The 22,681-nt window shown below is 41.3% G+C and overlaps 1 long non-coding RNA gene across 2 annotated transcripts; it reads right to left on the reverse strand.

The window, feature by feature from the left end:
- Positions 1–11,377: 11,377 nt before the first annotated feature.
- On the reverse strand, positions 11,378–22,675 carry LOC140323223 (uncharacterized). 2 transcript variants are annotated; one of them, XR_011919318.1, is made up of 3 exons: positions 22,395–22,675; positions 19,258–19,302; positions 11,378–12,398 (listed from the first exon to the last, which is right to left on the reverse strand). It is a non-coding gene; the product is annotated as an uncharacterized lncRNA (long non-coding RNA). The 2 variants fall into 2 exon arrangements; XR_011919317.1 differs by lacking the exon at positions 19,258–19,302.
- Positions 22,676–22,681: the final 6 nt, after the last annotated feature.

The following is a 22,681-nucleotide window of genomic DNA, read 5'->3' on the forward strand; positions in this document are numbered from 1 at the left end:
TGAGGCGCCTCAGTTGCTCTTTTGCCCAGTCAGTTTGTGGTAACGGGTTGTTATCATGGTCAGTTGGGACACTTAACAATATATCAGCCGGCAACCAACTTTTGTGTCCAGACATTAATGTATAGGGTTCATCTTTAGTTGAAGAGTGCGGTGTATGGTTATATAGCAAAGTCAGTTTAGATACCCATGTCAGCCATTTTGCTTTCTCACTCTTGCAAATTAAGCAATAGATTTATTATGTTTTGGTTAATTTTTTCACATTAACCATTGCATTGTGGGTGATAGGCAGTCGTACATATTTTTTTAATATTGTACAATGTGCACATTTCTTGGAATAATTGTGACTCAAATGCTGAGCCTTGGTCAGTCATAATCTTTTCTGGTGGTCTGTGGACCTCAATAAACCTCTTTTCAAACACATCCACAGTGGTTTGCGCTTACTGGTATTATCATGGCATACTTGCTATAATGGTCAATGATTGTTAAAGCATACACATACCCATCTCGGCTGGGTCTTAATTTAACATGGTCCAAGGGAACAAGCTAAAATGGCCTATGACTCTCAATTGGGTGCAGTGGTGCTTTTTGTCTGGGCTGGTCATCCCTATTGATGGCACAAATAGGAAACTCGTGACACCATTTTTCTATGTCATCTCGCATTCCGACCCAAAAAAATCTGGATACAGTCTGATTAGTGACTCTGTTTTCTGGCACCCAGAATGTCCTGATTGATTGTGGTATGCATCCAGGATCAGATGGGCATCCTGTCTGGGTACCACAATCTGTTTAATACGGTCATGTGTCAGAGGATCAATAATGCGACGTTTGAGCTGACCCTTTTCATAAAAGAGGTGTTTCCTCTGTCTCAACAGTTTTAGTACCTCAGGGTCGGCTGTTTCTCTCTCATGTGGTGTAAGGCTCTTACCAGATTGTAGAACAGTCCGTAGTTCCTGTAGCATTCTGCTTTCATGTTGTAATTGGGTCCAGTCCATTCTGGCTGCTTGTGGATGAATGGGATTTTGCTGACTGGCTTCTCTGGCAGTGATAGTACCCTGCTTGAGCCCCAAGATGAAAAAGGCTAGCATTTCAACGTCTTCCCAGTAGTCATCAGGCAGGTTGGCTGGTACACCTATAGGGAAATCTTGACAGTCATTTGCATTAATATTACATTTGCCAGAATGGTATTTGATGGTAGATTTGTAAATAGCTAATCTAGAGACCCAGCGCTGTTCTATGGCACCTATATGTGCAGTGGAAAGATAAACCATCGGGTTGTTGTCTGTATCAAATAGTCCCTAAATTTTTCTGTAACCGCCCAGACCAAAGTGAGCAATTCTAGTTTAAAAGAGCTATAATTACAGTCATTCCTCTTAGTAGGCCTAAGTGATCGACTGGCTTACGCAGTGACTCGTTCATGTTGGTCCTGCACTTGAGCCAACACTGCTCCTAAGCCCTTTTTACATGCATCGGTATACAGTCTTAAGGGTTTAGTATAGTCTGGGTAAGCAAGAATAGGGGCTTCGGTAAGTTTCCATTTCAGATCATTAAAAGCTGTTTCCTGAGCATCAGTCCATACAATAGTCGTCTTATTTGAACGTTTTTAATTAGGCTGGCAACAAGTCTTGCAAAGGGGCTGCAATCTTAGTAAAATCCTGAATAAATCGCCTGTAATATCCAGCAAAGCCTAGAAATTTCTTCACCTCATAGATATTGTTAGGTTCGGGCCAATTTTTAACTGCAGTGATTTTATTAGGGTCAGGGAGGACTCCTTGAGCAGTGACCACATGCCCTAGATAGTGCACCTCAGACTGCAATAAGTGGCACTGGTTTTACTTTGAGTCCATGTTTTATGAGTATATCAAATACTTAAGACGGATGTTGTAAATGGTCTTCATAGGATTTAGAGTATATAATAATATCATCCAGATACAATAGTACAGTCTCAAAGTTTTTGTGACTTAAGCAATATACTCCATGAGACGCTGGAGAGTGGCTGGCGCATTACACAGGTCGAATGGCATATTATTGAACTCATAAAGTCCCATAGGTGTGGTAAAACCTGTCCTTTCCCAGTCTTTGGGTGCCATGAGGACCTGCCAGTACCCACTAGTTAAATGCCTGTCCCCACTCTGTCTCAGGGCCCACCGCCTACTCCTCCTGCTATTACTGCTGCCGGCTGCCCAGTACCCAGCTCTGGATGCCAGTTACCAATGCTGCCCCTGTACTTCCTAAGAGAGCCCCGATCTTTTCCCATCCGACCTAACACCATACAAAAGATCTCTTTTACTTTCTGGGCACTGGACAGCATAGTAAAACATAACATATACCCACACCAGAAATATATAGTCCGGACCATATTCCGAAACCATAATGGTATTTTGAAAACTCCTATACTATATCCTCTTAACATCTTCAACCACCAACCAAGGTATTCTGGATCTGTCTTTCCAAATTGTATACGTAACATTTCTTTTAAAAATTCCACTTCTTCATGTTCTGGAAGATTTTTTTTTGTACATCAAATGAAATATTTTTATCCCCTCTTAAGGTGATTTCTTTAATTTCTGTGACTTTAGGGACTTGCTCCTCTTGTGCTTTAACTTTGGGTGCTAGTTTCTCCTTTTCTCCTGGTTGTGGGATCCCTTTTCCTTGGATGGTTGCACTGTCACTTTCAGAGCTTGTGACACTCCGGCGTCTGTTACTTTTATTTTGGGGACTTGCTTATTGTCATCTTTCGCTTTCCTCTTCGGCTGGTTCTGGGTCTCTACATATCCACTGTACTGCTGACTCTGACGTTGTCCTTATCCCACTTTGACTCCTTTCTGCACTCTGAGGTTGAGTGTAGGTAGGAATTTCCGATTCCTTCTCTTCATTCCTTTAGGCCCCGTTCACTTCACTGTCCTCATTTTTCCTTCTCTCTGGACGAGCTGTGTACAAGTGCTCTTTGCTCTGACACAGATTACATCTTTGTCCTTACAGACACTTCATGGCCGTGTGATCTACAGCTCCACATACAAAACACACATTTACAAAATATGGACATAAGCTTTCCTTCTTATGTCTATTTTTTTTGCAGTTAGGGCAGAAGTCCAACATTCCAGGAAAGAATAACTCCCCATTTACTCTTCCAAGCTTAAATCTGGCAGGAGGACGGAGGCCCTCCTTAAACTTTACAGCAAGCCTCCACTTGCCTGTCCAGATATCATACTTGTTCATTACTTTTCCCAGGTTCCTCCCTGATTCACAATAAAATTTTAAAAAGAAAATAATTTTTTGTATTAAAGACTACTTCGAACATACATCTGTTTGGGAACTCGTACACGGCCACCTCCTCTTTCTTCTGTATTCTGCATAATCCAACATAGAATTTTGTTCAGCAAAAACCCCAACAAATCCGATTCTTCTTCCACTCCGACAGTACACTGAACCACATTAGTAATGCAAGCATATAGAGGGACTTCTTCTCTATGATCTGGCTCTTCTATGACATTTGCCATGTTCACCGTCCAATTTGAATATGCAAAAAAATGCAAACATCTCCAGCAGCCTCCACTGGTTTCCCAGCAAAGTGATCGCTCCCGTTTCTTTCACTTGGCATTGGCCCCTATAGCAGCAGGTGGGGAACCCGAAGGAACTCTACTAGGTTGATATACCTGGCAAACTATGTGAAACACTTTCTGACTGAAATCCCTAGAGATTGCAGCCAAAAGGCGGAGAAGTCCAACTCTGGGGGTTGGTATTTCAAAAAAACTTGTACTTCTGGCTAAAACAAGGGTATTTTGGGAGTGTCTACAAGCATCTTCTTCTATGTGGACAGCCCCCACCCGGCTGTCATTGAATGGTACTATTAGTCCCACCTCTGTTGTTGGCCATGTAAGCCCAGCAGAGGGAGCTCTCACTGATACCATCTTGTTGCTAAGGACAACGGCCCTGACACAGTGAGCACTGCAGGGAGCCCAGTGACTCTGGCTAATGACTTTACACAGCAACCTGGACCAGGAAAACCAACTCTACCTAGGTAAAATGTTACAGTTTTCCCTTTTTATGTTATGATGTTGCTATAGTTCTGTTATTGTTATTTGATTAGTCCTTATTTTTCTGTAATTGTGTTTGTAAGTTTTTACCTAATAAACACTATAAAAAGTAAAGGCTAAATCTCTGAATGCACTAAGTAGAAATAGCGTAACTAGCTAACCTGAAGACACTACTAACAACATTGTGATTACTGAGACATCCCTGTCTGGTAAGGCAAGGGGTAACAGAGTGGTAACCTTGCCCCGCAAGAGCCCTTCTCAGCCTGCTGGAGCGTAGACTGCTCCTGAGCGCGCTGGAAAGTCTATGCGCAGGGGAGCAGACTGAGAGGGCATTCGTCACTATTCTATAACACATTCATCCAGATAGAACAATTTAAGTTATAGAAGTCTGGTGAACTAAATCATTGGTTGATTGTATAACTTAAAGCTGATGCTACAAAAGAAGGTCATAACATGACAGCTTCAGGAAACAGACACTACCCAGAAAGCAATGGACGTCTGGATATTAGAAGTTGCAGTAAGACCAAGTCTGCCTTATTTCATGGCAGGAGAATGGCCAGCATCATCTACTGTTCTCTCTCCACCGGACTGTCCTTGGCCAACCCATTTTATTTATTGCATTACATATGGGTAAGAGGTGAGTTACCGGAAAATAAAAAAAACATAGGCAGTATAAATTTCAACTTGATTTTGAGCCCCCACCTATTCCACAAATGGGCCTTATGCAGAGGCAGCATTATCTGAGAAATGCCTCAACCAGCATATGCTTAACAGGCATTATTGTCTTTTATGTAAGGTAAAAATTTTAGTTTTGATCCGCTTTAACCTTGCATGGCCAAGACAACATCAGCCTGTATCCAAGACAAAACTAGTCAGCCCCAGCCTGTCTTCACCAGCATCTGCCTATGTCCAGCTATATCTGTGCCAGCATCTGCCTATGTCCAGCCAAATGTTTGCCAGCCAGCCCCACTTTCCTAATATTATGAAGTGACACCCTCTCCCCACACCACCTTTGGTAGAACACAGTATGTTTAGTAACTCTCAGTCTAAGTCGGCTCCAGATATACTTGGGGTTCTTATTTTGGGTCAGAGTGAGGATGTGAAAGGGAACAGGTGTCAGAAGAACTCTAAATAAATAAAGCAACTTTGGCAAGGAAATCATCAATCTTTCCAAACCAAGAGATACTAAGAGGCGGGTAGAGAGGAACCATGGGAGACAGTGAGATATTTGCCATTATAGAGTAAATGGAGGAAAGACGCAAGATGGACTACCAAAATATGGGGGTTGGTTACCCACTGGAAAAGAAAAAATAGCATGTACAAGGGTTGAAAAATAAAGTGAGACAAAGATATTCAGTGCCAAAACTTCAACTCACTGACAGAGGCACAAAAGTTGTACAAACTGATACAGGGTCAAAATGAGACAAAGAATGGAGGTAAGGAGAGAGATGATAGTCAAGGAATATCGTCAGCAAAGAGCATCATTTCATAGGATAAGGCCTCCCACCACTATACCCTTAATGCTAGACTGCTGTGGTAAAACCGGGGCATTTCACAGCAAGAATAAAGATAATCAGGAAGAAGGGGCAGCCCCTCCGCACAGGTAATGCGATGAACTGGTATTATGGCAAGGAGATATGGTAGGATGGGAAAAAGAGGGGACCGGTGTTACAGGGGTATTATTGTGGGGTAATATAGGGTTCAGAAAGGTGGGTAAATGATGGGGTATTTTGCTAATATTCCAGGGAGATATGGGTTTTAGGTAGGGAAAGGCAAGTGATGGGGTGCACTGATAATATTGTGGGGTGATAGGGTAGTTTAAGAAGGGGGAAATATGTGTTGGGGTGTGCTTGTGTTATTGTAGGGCTATATGGGGCTACAGTAAGTGGGGTAGGTGATGGGATGCAGAGTGATAGGTGGCTCTAAAAGGAGTAGAAAGCTGATGAGCTACAATGTTATAAATATGGGGTGATATTGGAGGTAATAAAAAGAAAGACAGGTGTTGGGGAGTGCTTGTGTTATTGCAGGGTGAAATGGGGGTTTTGGAAGAGGGGGTGATTGGAGTACACTAAAATTTTCTGAAGGTGATATGGGGGTTAAGGTGTGGTGAGTTAAGATGATGTGGTGCACTGGTATTTTTGGATTTTTTTGGATAGTTAGCTGGGGGGAGGGTGCTGGAAGTCTGAGAGAGGTGTTGGGACATACTATCACATTGCCATTATTGCAGTTAGATTTGGGTGTATAGAAGGGGGAAGACAGGTGATGGAGTGCACTGCCATGATTGCAGGGTAAGACGTGATGAGGTACACTGGTATTTTGCAGGGTGATATAAGGTTCAGGAATGGAGTTGGGTCATGGGGTACACTTCCGGTAATGCAAGGTTACATTGTGGGTTCAGAAAGAAGAGCGGGTGATGGGGTGCACCTCTGTTAGCTGATATGGGAATACAGGAACAGGTGTGATGGGTGCACTGGTATTGCAGGATGATACGGGTGTTCAGGAAGGATGAACGGGTGTTAGAGTACACTGGAATTTTTTCAAGGCAATATGAGGGCACAGGAAAGGAGAAGAGAAATGATGGGATGCCATAGTGATATTGTAAGATTATACTGAGATTAATTAAAGGGGAACTAAACCTGAAATAAGAAAAATACACACATGTAAGATCAGGGCATGCACATAGGAGCAGCCAGGAGCCTCCCGAGATGCGTGACGTAGGTAACCCTGGGAGACTTTGTGCTTCCGTTCTGTCTTGATCGCCCGGCAATGAGAGGCTTGTCTACCCATTCATGTAAAGTAAAACTTCTGAGTTTAGATCTGCTTTAAGGAGTGAGACAGGTAATGGGCTGCTATGGAGATTCAGGAGGAGGAGCAACAGGTGATAGGGTGCACTGGTATTCTTGCTGAGTGATACGGGGGGCAGGTGATGGGGGTACTGCTACAGCGTTCTCCCCAGAATTTGTTTACAGCCAGGTGATCAAAGAGTGTGCGGGGTAAGACACAGTAAGACACACTTTGTTCCAAACTTCTAATGCCTGCTCCCTTAGTATGTCCAATTACTACATTTTTGTGTTATGCCCTAACTGTACAGTGCTTGTGTAAGTTTTGTTAAGAATGTGATCCCTTGGAGTAATTATGTGATCAATGTAGTGTAACACGTTAGGCTTGGTTCACATTAGCAATACAAAATACTGACTACTGGCAACTGCTAAGTATTTGGGACTGGTAACTGCTGGGCTTTTTTGGGATCTAGCAGTGATTCCTGGCATGAGAATGCAATCATACTGCCAGTGTGAATTCAGTATAATGTCAGCTGTGCCCCTGAGGTTTTATTTAGTTAAAGGAAAACTTTTGTACAAAATCCCTTTAGCAACTGAGCCCAGTGATTCCCACGCTGTCTAGGCTTCCCCTTTTTTCTCTGATGCCCACTATTCTGTCCACCATGAACTGCACATGTGGGAGCATGAGCACTTTTGTTTACCTTACAGCAAAGCCTCGGATGATGTGTGTGCAGATGTAATGATGCCATTTGTAATGATGCGATTGACAGCGCATTGAGATAGCAGTGTGCGTGTAAAGTCTGTTTGTCATATTCTGCAGCTTAAAACTCTTTTTGTTTAATCTCTCAGATCTCCTAAATCGTAATGACATGAAATTTTTAGGTTACACAGGGGACCCTCCTAGCTACTAACTGTGATATTGGGGATAACGTTAACCCCCCTCCGAGCGTTCTAATTATATCCAAATTTCCATGCAAAAAGCATTACATTTTTATTTGCATGGACATTTATTTTGCATTGTAGGTTATAATTCTTAGGCATAACCATATAATAATATAATATAATAATATATATATACAATACAAAATTATTTGAATTAACCACCGATCCTCCCACACGACACATGAACCAACGTCACCGAAAAACCCTGGAGATCGTCTCTGCACTTGATGGCTAGAGATCGGAGGAGCAGGACGTGTCCCCAGGACCTGCGGGGATGCCAACAGAACAAGGTTTTTTTAAGTTTAAAGCGACCACGAGTGGGACTCGGCAATACCGCTTTTTGCATGGAAAATTCAAAATTTCCCATATCAGATATTCCTGTATCTGACAACCAGCATCCTTCCAAACCCTCTAGTTCATAACACACATTGTAAAAATTGGAGTTTTGTGTCTCCGGTGTCATAAAACTCAGAAAATGCTAGCAGAGTGACTTCTGACTGAACTCTAAGCTGTATTCTGAAACCCATTTATTAATAATCTTTATATTTCCAATATACCACTCTGTATAAAGTAGTAGTCGGCTGATTTGTAGTTGGATCGTTATGGTGAGCATTTTGAGACCTATTAAGAACTATTCTCCTAGGCCTCAGAAAAGCCTGGAAACCATATTTAGCCTTTCCTGGTGAACCATAAGTCCCAGACATGCCTATTTTGGTCTCTGTGAGTTCCTTATTTTATGCTGACTAAAATTCTGGGGGTTGGCAGTTCGTAAAACCCAAATATATGAAGGTATGAATATTGGTAGAGTGTGTCCACAAGCATCATACTCCATGTAGACACAGCCCTTCAGACAGCCCCCTCCCTGCTGACATTGGATTGTTGTATTTGTCCCTGTTAGAATTTATCATATATTAAATATAGTTAGAGTACATATGTGAATGGTCATGGAATTTTGGTCATGGTAATTGGGAGAGCTGTATGTTTATTTTAACGTTGTTATCTATGTAAGGGTTCTCAAGACCTCCATATTTTGGGGCATAAGAACCTAAGACTCTAGTTTCTAAATGGAACACAGGCCAGTGAGGTGTGAAATTGCCCATAGCATTGGGTCAGAAGACAGCAGACTCGTGCCTGTCTATTTAATAGCACTTTACAAAAAAACAATAAATAGTAGAAGTCCGGCTGGGCAACTGGCTACCTCACTGGGTGCCCTAGCTCACTAACACAAACACTATTGCTGTATCAATACTCACAGCTTTGCAGTCCTGTGTGGACACTGGCCTTCCTCAGCCTCTCTGATCACCACCTGCCTGCAAAACAGTGGCAGATCCTCTTCCCTCAGGCTCTCGCTGATTAAATCCAGTGAGCCTGGAATCCACTCTGGCTCTCCCTCTCAGGTTGGAATCCACTCTGACTCTCTCTCAGGCTGGAATCCACTCTGGCTCTCTCTCTCAGGCTGTAATCCACTCTGGCTCTCTCTCAGGCTGGAATCCACTCTGGCTCTCTCTCCTCTCTCTCAGGCTGGAATCCACTCTGGCTCTCTCTCTCAGGCTGTAATCCACTCTGGCTCTCTCTCAGGCTGGAATCCACTCTGGCTCTCTCTCAGACTGGAATCCACTCTGGCTCTCTCTTAGGCTGGAATCCACTCTGGCTCTCTCTCAGCCTGGAATCCACTATGGCTCCCTCTCAGCCTGGAATCCACTCTGGCTCTCTCTCAGAGGGAAGAGAGATAATTGTCATTTTCACAATCTTCCACAATCCTTTCCAAAAACAGAAAACTGCACGATACACGAACGAGCTCTGTACATACAGCACTGTTCTGCTCTATAGAGAGGGGAGAACAACAAAGCAGCACCCCACTGTGCTCTCTGTGGCCTTTACTTTGATTACGGTCATTCATCGTCTGTCACCTGTGGATCTGCCAGTACGATCATCCAGATGATGAGTGCCGTACACACACCAGATTCTCATCTAATATCACATTATATATCAATATATATATTATACAAGCTACTGTACAGTAATATATATATATATTATACAAGCTACTGTACAGTAATATTACATGTTTAAAAATTTTTTTATTTTAAATTTTTTAACAGATTTTTGTGTTTTTTATCTAAATTTTTATATTAAATGTATTAAATATTGGACATACTTTGAGAGTTAGGCCCAAGAATTAGAGCCTACAGTATAAAATAAATTTCCATGCAAATAAAAAAGTAACGCTTTTGGCATGGAAATTTGGACAGAATTAGAATGCTAGAGGGGTTAATCTGTTTGGTAAAAAATGTTTGTTGACCAGTGTAATAGCAGTTAGATTGGGGTCTTTTTTGAATAAATATATACATCCAGATCAGTCAGTGTTTTTACATTATAGGCAAAGCCTTGATCAAATATGTAGAATATTTGATTTAATATCGGTAGTGGGTTCAAACTGGGACAAAGGAAATAAATGATTTAAATTAATTTATAAAAGGCATTTGATAGTCTCTCATGAAATTATTTATTTGTAGTATTGGGGAAGACGGGATTTGGATGGAGTTTTCAGAATATTCTTGAAGCAATTTATGATATGCCCGCTGCACATATCATATTAAAAAGGTATAAGTCCTTATTGTTAGAAGAGGTACAAGGCAGGGATCTCCATTGTCACCTTTATTATTTGCTTTAGCAATTGAACCATTGGCTATAGCAATTAGAAACCACACAGATATTATAGGGATAAAATGTGATAAAACAGACCATAAATATGTACTATTTGCTAGTGATGTACTTTTGTACATCACAGCGGCATTAATAACATTACCAAATTTACTTTGGTTATTAACAAAATATTCCAGGGTATCTGGATACAAATAAATAAGGATAAATAAATAACTTTGAATATTAATATGACTAAAGCCTTTTATTATACAGTGCCATCATATTACACACCACTGTACAAAGTCGATAGTCATGTCACTAGCTGTCCCTCAAAGGAGCTCACAATCTAATGTCCCTACTATAGTCATATGCCATTATTGTAGTCTAAGGTCTATTTTGAGAGGAAGCCAATTTTCTTACTGCATGTTTTTGGAATGTGGGAGGAAACCCACGCAGACACGGGGGGGGACCTGCAAACTCCATGCAGATAATGTCCTGGCTGATATTTGAACCTGGGACCTACCGCTGCAAAGGCAAGAGTGCTGCCTCTGAGCCACTGTACTGCCCTTGGTTGATATGTTGAAGAAAAATTTTAAGTATATTTGCAATGAACAAGCTACCAGTATAACATACTTGGGAGTCCAGGTAACTCCTTCATTAAGATGCATTATTGTGAGATATTTGATCAAAATAGGGGAGACCTGGAAAGATGGCTGAATTCACTGTCCTCATGGTTTGGTAGAATTGCCTCAGTAATGATGAATATTCTTCCAGGTTTGCATTATGTATTTGGAACATTAGCTATACCTACAAATCAGAAAGATTCTAAAATTATGCAATCAAAAATTTTAAAATTATATGGGGTGTTAAGGCGATTTCCTATTGATCCCAGACCAATATTTCCCTCTCTATCGTGACCTCTGTTTTCAACGCGTTGGGAGCAGTGATTAACACAAAACGCAACTTAAGCATATATAGTTAGATCACTTCTTCTCAAATCTTTATTATCACATCACAGTTTATATAGTCAGACAACCAGGTGGAAGATACTTAGTAGTTAGTCAATAACAAGAAACTTAATTAACAACTTCGCTAAGCAAGATGATTCAAGGTAAGAAGCTTCAAGGTAAGGATGGAGCAAATATTGACTTACTGATAAGGAGAATATAACTAGTTATAGACACAACTCAATTATTTGCAAAATGTAGCAAAAAACACAAAAACAACTTAAATTCAAAACTCAGCAGAATTACATTCCTTACATTCCCTTCCTTTTATCCTTGAACAAAGGATAACTACCTGACTTCATACCTTTGTTCCTTTACATGCAAATAAACAGCCTCAGGTTCCTCAGCATACATAACTCAAGGAAGCTGAATGATTCTTGATTTGCATATTGACAATAACAATTTCAGGGAGTCATAGGTTTGACAGTTATTACAAAAGTAAAGGGGTCATGAGATAAACGCATATCACTTTCAATAACCTCAGTGTCATTATAGATATTGCTAAAGACTCTAAGCAGCATGCTGACTGGAGTAGAGACAGCAATCAAACAAGAAGTAACCATATCTTGAGTACTATGCATATCAGATAGACAAAAACTAGAACCATTATATATTTCTTTGGCAAGACGTTTCCATATGTTACCCTGGAAATCAGTCCAATCACTATACTTGAGTAATCGCCGGTGCATAGACAGGGTAGAATAATTCTTTAGGTTATGGCTTGTTTGGGGACAAACAAAGGGCAAGTCCTGAGGGTGATAGTGGCAAGTAGTTGTGACCCATACAAGACAGAATATGATAATCAAGGCTCCAAAACTGCAAACAAGCATCCGGGCTGGTACTTGTGGATCAAGAAGCATCGTCATGGTCCGCACGGCTGTTCTAGTGATGGCTTGCATGGTGACCAGAGGTCCAAAGGGCCGATCCAAGGATTTGTGCTTGTGCATATCTTTAACCAACATTACGTCTCCGGGCTTGAATGGGTGCGTCTGTTGATTATTATTATTATTATTATTACACTTTAGTAAGGGCTGTTTCAGTGGAGTGGGCAGCTCTAAAACCAGACTGGAGGGGGTCAAGGGAAAGGAAAAGAGAGAGAGATATCTCCGTAGTTGCTGTTCAGTTTTCAATAAGTTTAGCTACATATTGGTCTCAGATTTGTTGGAGATCCCCGGGTAATAAAATTAAAGGGTCTTTAGCCCAGGGGGTGGGAAAAGGTCTTCCCATTAAAATTTCGAAAGGTGATAGCTTATTAACCGGGTCGAGTGTCATTCCTATTTCTGCTAGCACGGCTGGTAGGTATTGGTCCCACTTATGGAATGTCCCTCCAGTTGCCTCCCTAAGTTTGTTTTTTAATGTCCTATTCATCCTTTCTACTACTCCAGCACTCTGGGGGTGATATGGGATGTGCATCCAAATCTGGGGATGATCTCCTTGCATAGTATCTTAGCTACTGTCCTTGCATTTTCTTTCCTGACTACAAAAGCTTCTACCCATATGCTGAATCTATCTGTAATCACTAACATTATCTGACATCCATTGGAAGCCTTTGGCATGTGTGTGAGGTCAATTTGTAACTCTTGTAATGGACCCTGTGGAGGTAATGTTCATGTTGTCCTGTTTATTCCCTTGAACATTATTTCTGGCACATGTTAAACAGCGAAAAAGTATGGTTTGTGTGTGTTCCTTTAAATTCTGGGCACAAAATTGCTTGTGTATTTCTTGTGTCCCATACCATGGATTTGAAAAACAATGATGGGTACTGCTATTTGGGGCAGCCCTACTATCCCTCCTTTTGACCAGATTCCAAAGGAATCTAAGGTCAATCCTTCCTTTTCCCAGAATTCAATGTCCTGTGGGGTGGCAAAGGACTGTAATTGTGTTAGAAGTGTGTTGGTTTCAGTGGAAGCTCGGATGGCAAGAAGTGTATCGGGGGGCTAGTGGTCGGTGTGGTAGACTGAGCAGCGGCTTTGGCATGAAAATCTGCCAGTCTGAATACCCTGGTATGGAAGGAACTGGAAGAAGTGTGTGCTTGATATTTGACAATGGCTATTTGATTGGGGAGGTGAATTTCAGTGATACATGAGTGTGACTCTGGCACCTCATTCTCTGGCCCTTTAAGACCTAAAAGGGCATTGAGCACAGTGACAGGACCGCTGGTAGCAGGAGCATATTTTACACTTAATCCTGCTGTGGATGTTAGGATAACTTCATACCCGGACAACCTTTGTGCTGTTATATGTTGAGTGGTCAAATTCTTAAGCAAGTGTAGTTCAGCATGAGATGTGTAAAGTATCATCTCATGACCCAAAGTTAGAAGTGAGACATTTTGTACAGCCATTGCACACACTGCCAGCACACGCAGACAGGCTGGCATGCCTTGCACAGTAACAGGCAGTGTCTTAGAGACATATGCCACGGGCCTCAATTTACCTCCATGCATCTGAGCAAGCAGAGCAGCCATGGTTTTACAATTCTCTCTTGCATACAATACAAATGGTACATTGAAATTCAGCATTCCCAATGCAGGGGCAGAGTTCAGGGATTCTTTTAACATCAAATATGCTTTAGTCATTTCATCAGACCATTGAATGTTATTAGGGGCACTGGGGTGGTACTGGGACAGAGCTGCGAGTCCCAATACAAGCAGTCAGGGATCCAGTGTCTGCAGAAATTGATCCTGCCAAGAAAGCTGAGCAGCTGTTTCTTTGTCTGTGGGCAAGGCAGACTGGTAATTGCATGTACACGGCTGGGGGCTAGCAGCCGGGATCCTGGGGTTTAAAGGCATTCCCAGAAATGTGACCTGTTGCAGACAGAACTGAACCTTTTCTGCGACACCCTCTGTCCCCCTTTTCCAGAAAACACAACCATGACACTGTTCCTCTGACATGCCTCCTGAGAGGGGCTACTGTACATAACAATAAAGTGGAACCATGCTGCGGCTGCCAGTTGGCAAGGACCTGCAGGAGGGCAATCGAGTAAACTGCCTGGGAGTCAACAAAGCCCTGGGGCAAGTGGCACCAGGTATATTGTTGTCCCTTGAAAATAAAAGCCATAAGGAGTTGAGTCCCAGGCGATAATGGTATGGAGAAAAATGCATTGGCCAAATCCATAACACTGTAACATTGGGTCTCGGGCAGTACTGCTGTAAGGATGGTACTAAGATCTGACATGACCGGTGTTAGGGGTGTGATCAGCTCATTGATGGCTCTGAGATCCCGTGTAAAGCAGTATGGGCCATCTGGCTTTTTGACAGGATTTACTGGAGTATTGTAAGGAGAGCAGGTTCTCTTAAGTATGCCTTGCTGGCAGAAAGATTGACTCATGGGTGCTAAGGAATCTTACTTGCCTTTAGTTAAAGGATACTGCTTTTGGTATATTGGTGTATGTGGTTTTGTAAGTGCTGTATATGGGGTGCAGTCCAGGAATCCCACGTCATATGGTCCGGTGGACCATGTGCTGTCAGGAACTGTAAATTCCAATAAGGACAGTTCAAAGTTGTACTGACATTAATCCCTCCCATTGGGTCAATAACCAGTGACATTCCCAGAGATCTCATCAGGTCTCTTCCTAACAGGTTAATTGGACAACTAGGTAATACCTTGAATGAGTGATGTGTAATGTATTCTCCATGTACTGTACATATGGGAATATGAGGTGTGCGTCTTGTAGGGGTGATGACTCTGTTTATTCCCACAGAGGGTCCACCAGGTGTAGATGGACCTGACCAGGATTGGAGGACAGAACACGTCGCTCCTGTGTCTACTAAGAAGTCTATCAGGATTTGTCCTACTTCTAATGTGATTATTGGGTTTTCATCAGCCTGGTCAGAGATTTGTAACATAGTGGTGGCGGAGTCCCTGTACATGGGGTTTGGACGACTTAGACAGTTCAAAACATCCTGCAGCATCCTTTGTTATTAACTGGGCAAAAATGTTTGGGGCATCTAAAGTGCTCCAGTTGGCAATAATCATTTTGGCAGTGCGCCCATGTTCAGGAATCATTCCAGTAATCAGAGTAAATACTATACTCAGATCTCCTCCTAATCCTAAACCTGCTTCTTCCTTCCACACTTTTCTAAACCTTCTAGCATAATCACTTATAGCTTCTCCTGGCTTTTGCTTGCATGCTAATGCCATGGCTATGGGTTTCCTATCTCCGTGTAATCTTACAAACTCGGTGTGCAACTCTTACCAAAATGTTTTATAGTGTGCTTCAGTTATAAGGGGATAATTATTTACATTTGTTTGTGCAGGAGTTGGGATGGATCGGGACATTTTATGTTCTCCCGTTCCATTTTTCAGGTGTAATGTAAAGGGGTCAGTGTAATAATCTCCTGCTCTACAGGTAACATTATAGGGGGCATCCCTGTTGTCCGGTTTCTAGCACACTTTTATATGTTTTTTTTTACATGTTTCTTATAGGGATATTTAGGTTCCTCTGGGTTATTCCCCTTACCTTGGGAATGTCCCATAGTTGCAATATAAATTACAGTATAAATATCAGATGGTTATACACAGTAATTGTTAATTTAGTTAGTTCAGGTAGTTTAGTTAGTTCAGCAGGTAGCTGCAGTGCTCGCTGACGTCCTGTTCACAGGACCGCTGGGACGTCCTGTTGCCCGAGGCAACCACAGCAGTGAGGATTGACCCAACCTCACCTTGGCAACCAGATTAGAACACAAACTTATCTTATATACAATATTCTTATACTTCTATATCATGCAACAAAATTCTTATACATTCAAACAGAGGCCACGAGTGTGCACAAATTCAATAAAAGATTTCCCAAATCTTCCTTAGGACCCAGTCCTTCTAAGATAGAGTCTACACTGCCACGGTGCTTAGGTTCTTAAGATATCTACAGGGACCCAGGGGAGGGCAGAGGTAGAAAAGAAAATTTCCACTTACCCGATCCTGGTACCTTTTTAAGGTAGATGTCCCACTTCTGACGCCAAACTGTTAAGGCGATTTCCTATTGATCCCAGACCAATATGTCCCTCTCTATCGTGACCTCTGTTTTCAACGCGTTGGGAGCAGTGATTAACACAACACGCAACTTAAGCATATATAGTTATATCCTGTCTCAGAACTTTATTTTCACATCGCAGTTTATTAAGTCAGACAACCAAGTGGAAGACACTTAGTAGTTAGTGAGTAACAAGAAACTTAATTAACAACTTTGCTGAGCAAGATGATTCAAGGTAAGAAGATTCAAGGTAAGGATGGAGCAAATATTGACCTAATGATAAGGAGGATGTCACTAGTTTTGACACAATTCAATTATTTGCAAAATATAGAAAAAAACACAAAAACAACTTAAATTCAAAACTCACCAAAATTATAATCCTTTCATGGGGAAATAGGAAACCACATAATATTAGAAATAAAATGTATTCCTTAAACAAATTGGGAGGTTTAGGGGTTCCTAATTGTCTATTGTATCATCGAGTAGCTTAATAGCACAGTTTGCTTTAAGTACTGTATCTAGAAATAGACCTGGAAATAGTGGACTGAGATGGAAGCTTTGGCTTGTTCTTTAGTAGATATTTGTCACGGTCCCTTCCGTGACTGAAGTTTGAGGATCTGTCAGACAAGCTGCATGTGAGGTTATCTGACAGTCTCTTTGTTTTTACTTGTTTCTGTGTTGTTGTTTGTAATGAGCACTCCCCTTGTATCAGCTGCAGCTGGTGGTCATTACTGCTCCTCCATTTAGTCTGGCCTCACACTTCATGCTGTGTGGTTGATATTCCCTGCTGGGTTGTGAATAGCTGGAGTGTTGTGCCATCCTGAGTTCCTGTTTATATCTGCTAATAAGATAAGTTGCTTTACTTTTGGTGTTCTGTGGTTATTTAATGGTTTACTAGGCCTCAGGGAGACACTGGGTCCTTCATAGGGGAAGGAACCAGCAGTCTCAATCCAGACACTACTGCCAGGGCTATACAGGGCTAGTAGGGACTAGGTTCCCGTGTATGAGTATTCCCACCATCAGGGGATGCTCATACGGTTAGGAGTTAGGGCTGGATTAGGGTGTCTGTAAGGGGTCACCATTCCCTTTTCCCTAGCCATTGGAGGCCCAGTCCCAGGTATTACCTTTCTGTTTCCCTCCCCTCCCTGTTATCCGTGACAATATTACAGCTTTGATGTGAATTCCAGTTACACTTAGGCCAGCAATTCTATGTCCAGCACTATCCTATTCTCTATCGATTTAGGATCCAATACGAAATAAAGGGAAATAATGTTCAGCTTGTGTCCCACTGATACCTTTGTGGGCCAATCCTGATTCTTAATTAATAGGGAGAGATTTTAACAGTGGATTATTAAAGGTTTCCTTTGAACTGGCATCCTCTTAAGAGGTTGTGAAATGTTGGCATTTATTGAACTGTTAGACAAAGAAGACTTTTTATTTTAGGCAGATTAGCTCATTTGTTCACTAAGATAAAACCTAAATCAGAAAGGTATCAAAAAACGAAAAATCACGTAAATCGAGGGAAACGACTAGAGGTCTGATATGAGTACTAAAATGATTATGGAGCTATGGGATATAGAACTGGATACGTTTAGAAACGTAAAAGATTGGCAAGCCATAGCCGCTCATCTATCAAAAATATCTTTTAATACAGCATTAGTAAAGACTATTATTATTGATAAATTTGAACGTATTTCCCTCCTGAAGAAACAGACTTCTTGCTATAGATGGAGCTTTTACAGACACATGTGTGGGAACAATCCTGTGGAGATCTTCAACAATCTTGTGTGGTTTCTGCCCTGATTTGTTCAGAAAAGATACTTAAGCATGCAGGCAGTTCTGATTCTGGTCATGCCTGCGCTTCCAAGTTTTTTTAGTTTCGCCCATCCAGCCTGCCAATCCATCCCTAGCCCAGACACAGCACTCAGCGTTCGTGCAACATGTCCCCACTAGTGCCGAGCCCCCTAGCTCCGCTGAGCAGTTCCTGTACATCTGTTGCTTAATCCAGTGTTTCCCCTGTCCAGCTCCTGTGTTACCCCGTGTTGCCCAGTCTGTTGCCCCTTGTGCTGTTCCAGTGTTCTTCTCTGTCTGTGGATGTCCCTGTGTCACCTGTTGTTTCCAGTGTCTTGTGTGTTCCCTGTGTCTGCAGTGGCCTCTGTGTCACAGGTGTCTATTTCCTGGATCCCTGTTATTTGACCCCTGGCTTGTGACTTAACCTCTCTTGCTTGCTGCCTTCCTTGACAATACTACTGCTTAGTGATGTGGTACCGTGTATCATCCTGTCCATCTTCGTGTGCCCATAAATTGCAACTAGGCGGTAGCCAGCAGCACAACATCCTCACCGATAGAGGCCCTGGAAAAGACCAGGTTGCCACTTAGACTCTGTGCCGTGGCCCTTCTCAGGGCTCACACCTCCTTTGTGCAAGCCGCAGTGGCCACCAGTGGTCCTGTCTACCCAAGCGTGACATGTAGTATATTTTATTATTTTTTCCTATATAAAATTATTTAAAAAATCATGATATAAAATATACATCATTATAAGCCCACCTGAGGTGGTATTTGGTACAGCTAGATTGATGTGGATTTTTTGATTTTATATAAGAAGGAATCTTAAAACATACTATACACGAGGCTTTTGCCACATATGTTGCAAATGTAGATTTGCACTTGAGAAGGAAAATGACTATCATAGAATACAAATGTTTAAGTTTCTTTTCATTGTCTAAAATGTTATTTAGGAACAAAGGGAATGGTCACCTGGGGAGATGTGAAGAGGTTCCTTGAATATCAGGCCCATAAGTTGTTTAACAATAATATTAATAGACCGTGTTAGATATCAATTAAACTGGATAATGATGAATGATAAAATGAGAGGCTTACTTAAAATTCAACATGATAAGCTTTCATAAAACATGGGGTCCATGGCTGTTTGGATAGATAAAAATGATGAGTGATATGATTAGAGGTGTAGTAAAAACAAGAATTTGGGATTTTTTTGTCGTAAAAATAGAAAAAATAATAACTTCACACTCGGTGTACATAAACTAATTTTAACTGTATATTGTTTGTACCAACTTTCATTTTTTTCTGGACAGCTTGGCTTATTACAGAAAAGAGAAACATAAGAGATGAGTTAACATGTAGAAAAATAAATTACAGACTATTCAGAAAAGCAAAACCTTAGTTGTTAAAAACCAAAAAAAACAAATATGTAATTTGTATTTTTTCTTAAGAGTACATTGCCCAACAATATAAAAAGAACTTGAGTGCTTTCCTCAAGCATTATATTTGGAGAAAAGACCTGTCCACCCAGCATGAATAAAAAAAAAAATTAACAGTCAAAGGGCGTAGCTAACCGATGGCCGAGTGAGACGTGTACCATCTGCGCTCCGTCCGGGGGAATCCAGCAAATATCAGCACAATCAGCACCTTGGAAGCGGGCAGTTCCAGCAGCCGGAACGGCATTGGTGGCTTCTTTTCAGCTCTACATCAGGTGGGCCTAGGTACTAGCATGATCTCAAGGATAGCAGCCTTATATTTATCACCGTCAGCTAGGGTAGGAGTTAATGGTTCTTTATGAGAGTCTTTCAGGATATTGAATGGTACCAGGCAAGGTTGCCCGTTATCACTTCTGTTATACGCTCTGGTTATGGAACATTTGGCAGTAGCTCTACAGAACAACCCAGATATTAGAGGGGTTTCAGAGGGTGAGTGTCACTACAAATTATTTCTATACGTCGATGATCTCCTGATATATATTACCTCTCTGCATATTACCATCCTCTCTGTATTGAAAGAATTTGAGAAATTTTGTGCCTTAATTAATTTTAAAGTTAATTTTTCTAAATCTGAAGTACTCAATGTATCTTTGAACGCAGCTTAGGCAGCCTCCATTAGTGTAAACACCTCCTTTAGAAAACGTGAAGAAGGAATTAAAAGGCATAATCATTACTTCACATCCCTCCAAACTTTTTTCTTATAATTACGTCCAGCTGTGCAGGAAATTGCACTCTGACTTACAAAAATATAATTCCTTACCCCTCTCTTGGTTTGCCAGGATTAATACATTAAAAATGGACATTCTGGCCCAGCTGTTATACACATTTCAAACTGTGCCTTTTTACCTACCCACAGCATATCTACAGAAAATCCAATCTCTTTTCCGATCTTTTTTGTGGAAAGCTAGGCGTTCTCGCATAGTTTATCATATTTTGGCAAAAGCTAAGCAGATGGTTGGGGGTCCCGGCCATACCACTGTATTATAGGGCCGCAGTATATGACTGGTTGATTGGTTCCACCATCTTTCCAACGAAAGGAAGAGTTGGGTCCTCCTAGAGGAATCCCTCCCCCCAGTGGGTTTAAACTCCCTCCCATGGATAGATCAGCTCGATCCCGGGGTCCATTAAATTCAAACTATTTTCCCATAATTACGTCCTGCTGTGCAGTAAATTGCACTCTGACTTACAAAAATATAATTCCTTACCCCTCTCTTGGTTTGCCAGGATTAATACATTAAAAAAGGACGTTCTGCCCCATCTGTTATACACGTTTCAAACTGTGCCTATTTACCTACCCACAGTGTATCTACAGAAAATCTATTCTCCTTTCCGATCTTTTTTGTGAAAAGCTAGGCGTTCTTGCATAGCTTATTATATATTGGTAAAAGCTAAGCAGATGGGTGGGGTGGGGGTCCCGGACATAACACTGTACTAGGGCCGCAGTACTGGTACGATTGGTTCCACCAAAAAGAAAGGAAGAGTTGGGTCCACCCTCCCCCCAGGTGATAATTCCCAGATGATTAAACTCCCTCACATATAGTGCCAGAGTGACTCTTCTATGATCCCAGGGTCCATTAAATCCTCCAAATGCCATGTGCTTCGTCATTTTCTTACCACTGCCAGGGTTCTTATACCTAGGTATTGGAAGCAAGTGCCAACGCTGTCTATTAAAGACTGGTACACGAAAGTTGAAAAAATCCACCGTTTGGAACAACTCGTGGCAGAGAATGATGACGGGTTGGAACAGTTTAAGATGACTTGGATGGCATGGGAATGGTTTAAAGATTCAGAGGTTTGTACTTACCTTATGTAATTTGTTTTAGGGCTTTCTGATAATATGTGCACCCTATCTAGAGACATAAACCTCGACAGATAATTATCTGTCAGTCTCAACAGATAATTTATCTCCCTCCCCTTTTTTCCTCCCTCACCCAATTTCTTTCACATGGGCTTGTTTGTGTTGTAAAGATTTGTATATAGGAACAAATTTTATTTCCTTTTTGGCATTTCTATATTTCTTATATTTTTGGCACATGGGCAGCATGGCACTCGAGGCTCACTGCACATACACTAGGAGATAGGGGTGCCGATAAGGTCCCCTGCCCGCTATAAATATTATTTTATAGTATACTTTTCTATATGTCATGACTATAAGAACAGTTCATGTACCTTTGTTTGGTTCCATTGTATTGATGTTTTTCTTTTGTACGTTGTCTTTTATTTATTACATTTGCTTAAACCTAATAAAATTATATTTTACAAAAAAATCAGAAGAGAAAGCAGCAAGTTCCGAGAAGTAGTAATAATATTGTCATACACAGCAATATGTTGAGTTTGGAGTGTAGAGTTCTTTTTCTTTGTATTATTAGTATCATCATCCTGTATTTATATAGCACCATCATATTATGCATCTCTTTACAAAGTTTAAAGGCATGATGTACAAATACTAATTTTCACAGAATCAGTTTAAGCCTATAGTGGTAAGCAACCACTTGCAAGAGACAAGATACATGCTTGACATTTGTCTCTCATGAATGGTAAACAAGACAACCCTTTAGAAACCCTAACCCTATTTTAGAAAATCACTTTATTACTCCCTTTTTTCCCCCAGAGGGATGAAGATTGGGAATCATCTGGCATTTGATGTGCAGCAAGTTATATTATTACAACTCCATACATCATGGCTGTTCTCCCTTGTGATCTCTTTTGTGTACAATGATCTGATGTCAGTGTTCTCACCTTGAGAAGACTAATATTGCTTTTCTCTAGTGTGTACCCTCTGATGTTTAGTGAGTATTGACTTCAATGCAAAAGCTATATCACATTCAGTACACTGATATGGCTTCTCTCCAGTGTGACTCCTCTGGTGTCTGGTAAGTTCTCCCTTTACTCGAAAAGCTTTGTCACATTCAGAACACTGAAATGGATTCTCACCAGTGTGAATCCTCTCATGTACCATTAGGTCTTCCTTTGCTGAAAAAGCTTTGTCACATTCAGAACACTGAAATGGCTTCTCTCCAGTGTGA

Source organism: Pyxicephalus adspersus, chromosome 1 (genome assembly GCF_032062135.1).
Source record: "Pyxicephalus adspersus chromosome 1, UCB_Pads_2.0, whole genome shotgun sequence".
NCBI classification, from domain to species: Eukaryota; Metazoa; Chordata; class Amphibia; order Anura; family Pyxicephalidae; genus Pyxicephalus; species Pyxicephalus adspersus.